Source organism: Carlito syrichta, unplaced genomic scaffold (genome assembly GCF_000164805.1).
Source record: "Carlito syrichta isolate Samal-C Ts95f unplaced genomic scaffold, Tarsius_syrichta-2.0.1 Scaffold302518, whole genome shotgun sequence".
NCBI lineage: Eukaryota > Metazoa > Chordata > Mammalia > Primates > Tarsiidae > Carlito > Carlito syrichta.
The window spans coordinates 284,199-287,451 of NW_007246614.1; positions in this window are offsets into that span (position 1 = coordinate 284,199).

Genomic DNA, 3,253 nt, shown 5'->3' on the forward strand with positions numbered 1-3,253 from the left:
AGGTCTCGCTGCCCAGGCGGGTCTCGAACCCGCGGGCTCAGGCAATTCACTCTCCTCAGCCTCCCAAAGGCGTGGGACTACAGGCTGAGCCACCGAGCCCGGCTACGCGGGTTTTCATATGTCAGCTTTCACGTAGTAGCTGAGCAAACTTGTGTGACTCCTACTTTTCAGGCCCCACTTTCCTCCCTTGTGAAATGTGGCAAAGGAAGAAAGAATTGCTGTGCTGTGTTCTAAGGTAATACGGTCCCACCTGGGCTTGCCATCGGACTGCCACTTACCAGTTATGTGCTCTTGGGCTGTTCTTGGTCTCTGGGCCTGCCTGTTTCAATGTGAATTCAGCCTTTTTTCTTTTCTTGAGTAGGAGTCTCACTCTGTCACTCAAGTTGGAGTGTTGCATTGACATGATCATGGCTACTGCAGCCTTGCCCTGCTTGCTGGGTTCAGGTGATCAGCCTTCTGAGTAGCTGGGACTACAGGTGGGCGCCACCATGCCTGGCTATTTTTTTTTTTTTTTTTAATCGTAGACAAGGTCTCACCAAGTTATCCAGGCTAGTCTCAAACTCTTGGGCTCAGGCAATCCTCTCGCCTCAACCTCCCAAAGTGCTGGGATTACAGGCGTGAGCCACCACACGGGCTTGAAGTCAGCCTATTGACAACAACACCTAAGAGCTGTTTCTCCAGGGTAGGGATTGCTTGCCAAGGGCTAACACATCGTAGTTCCCTTGAAGACACAGCCCTACGGGGAGATGGGTGACAACATTATAGCTTAATATGATCAGTTGTTAGGATTTTCCAACCCTTGCTTACAACATCGCATTGTTGTGGTGAAACTCAAAAGTTGTTTCCCCTCACCCAAAAGCCAACCTCAGTGTGCATATTGGGAATAGCTTGGATTCAACAGTATGAGGGATACCTACGTGACGCTCATCTTGTTTAGAGAACCCTTCTGGTGGGTACCCAATACTCCCTTTTCTTCCTAGTAGGCCTATGTGAGAGTCATATCTGGGTCTCTGTCATTTGGAAGCTGAATGGAGAAGATATTCTGCCTCTTGTTGGAAATCTTTGTTTCTATTCAAAATCTAGAAAGAAAATTTGTCATGGATGTCAGTGAGTTATTAAAAAAAAAGACTACCAGAGTTCTTGCGAAGGAAAACTCATGTCATTATTTCTAATCGCTCGTAACAGTTACCATGCTGCCAACAGCAGAATTACAGCATTTTGGGCAATGACCAGCACATGAGATATAAATTCTAATAATTTTTTGGGGGGAATATATTTTACTTTGATATTGTTATAAGACACAACACATAACTACTTGGTCAATCTTTGCAGGTTTGAATTATCCACTCTAAACGCGGGCCTGGTGGCTCAGCCTGTAATCCTGTGCCTTGGGAGACTGAGGTGAGTGGATTGCCTGAGCCCGCGGGTTTGAGACCCACCTGGGCAACTTGGCAAGATCTCATCTCTACAATAAATCAAAAATTAGCCGGGTGTGGTAGCGCGCGCCTGAAGTTCCAGCTAATTGGAAGGCTGAGGCAGGAAGATCGCTGGAGCCCAGCAGGCCGAGGCTGCGGTGGCCGGGAGCGGCCACTGCACTCGTCTGGGCAATAGAGTGAGACTCCAACTCAAAACAAAACAAAACAAAACATAAATTATCCACTCTATGTCTTTGTCATTTAATAACTTTGGTAATCTTGTAATATTAGATCATACTGTTCCACAGGAATATATGTACTGTTACTTCAATCAAGTTTTTCCAAGCAACTATCCATCTTTTAACATTTAGCTATAGCCTGTATGCCCTACTCAGTTGGAGGCACAACCTTGACAGGCCCCAAACTTGAGACTTTTGTGACTATTCTTTCTTATTCTGCCCCAACTTCATCTTGCTGATTTAACATCCTACAGATTTCTGAACCTTTCTCTTCCTCTCCATCTTTATAACCATTCCCCTCATGCATTTTCATTTCTTTTCTCTTTCCAGGGTTTCCTGAGTGGTTTTCCTGACTCTTGGTCTTTACCTTCTCAAATTCATCCTAAAATAGAAAATGGATACTTCCCGGCTTAGAACTCTTCAATTGTTCCCAGTTTTTTTTTTGTTTTTTTTTTGAGTAGGTGCCTCACGCTGTTGATCAGGCTGAAGCGCAGTGGCCTGCTCACATCCACCGCAGCCTCCACCTGCTGGGCTCAGGTGATCCTTCCGCCTCAGCCTTTCAAGTAGCTGAAACTACAGGCATACACCACCATGCCTGGCTAATTTTTTGATTTATTGTAGAGATGAAGTCTCACCAAATTGCCTAGGCTGGTCTCAAACTTGTGAGCTCAGGCAATCCTCTTGCTTCTGCCTCCCAAAGTGTTGGGATTACAAGTGTGAGCCACCAAGCCTGGCCACGAATTTTTACTTCTGATTTAATGGTTCTGTCCTCTCCAGTCACCCCAAGTAGTCATACTAGACTTGAGCTCCTTAAACTTGAAATTATATTCCTGTTTTGGCACTGTGTTGTTTATATGTCTGGAATCCCTTTCCACAAACTATAGTCCAGGTAATCAAATTTCCCTAACACTTCCCCTCCCACAGGCAAGTTGATCTCCCTCCTATCTCTAATCTTGTGATTATTTGCTTAATCTGTTTCCCCTAAAAGACGCAGAAGTCCGATGGCAAAGCTGTGGCTTATTCCTTCATCTTTTTTATCACCATCACTTGAGAATGTTCGCTAAATTAACAGATATAAGAGCAGGCTTACTGATGCACCAGCCCAAACGGTTTACGTTGTTACCTTATATGCACATACATATGTATGAGTTTTTGCCGTTTGGTGAAAATAAAAGTTTGCTTGTACATGGTACTTCCTATATGTTTGGAACACATATAACTTATTAAATCTGCACAACCTTATAAAGTAGGCACAAACATCTAGTTTATAGGTGAGGAAAATTGAGTCCCAGAGGTTAAGTGACTTGCTCAAGGTTACACCTCAAATAGCTGGTGGAGCCAGGATCAGTGGCTCAGCCTGTACTCCCATGCCTTTGGGAAGCTGAGGTGAGTGGATTGCCTGAGCCCGTGGGCTCGAGACCCGCCTGGGCAACTTGGCGAGCCCTCATCTCCACAATAAATCAAAATGAGCCGGGCGTGGTAGCGCGCGCCTGTATTTCCAGCTACTTGGAAGGCTGAGGTGGAAGGATCGCTGGAGCCCGGCAGGTCTAGTCTGCCACTGCACTCCAGTCTGGGCGACAGAGTGAGACCCTAACTCAA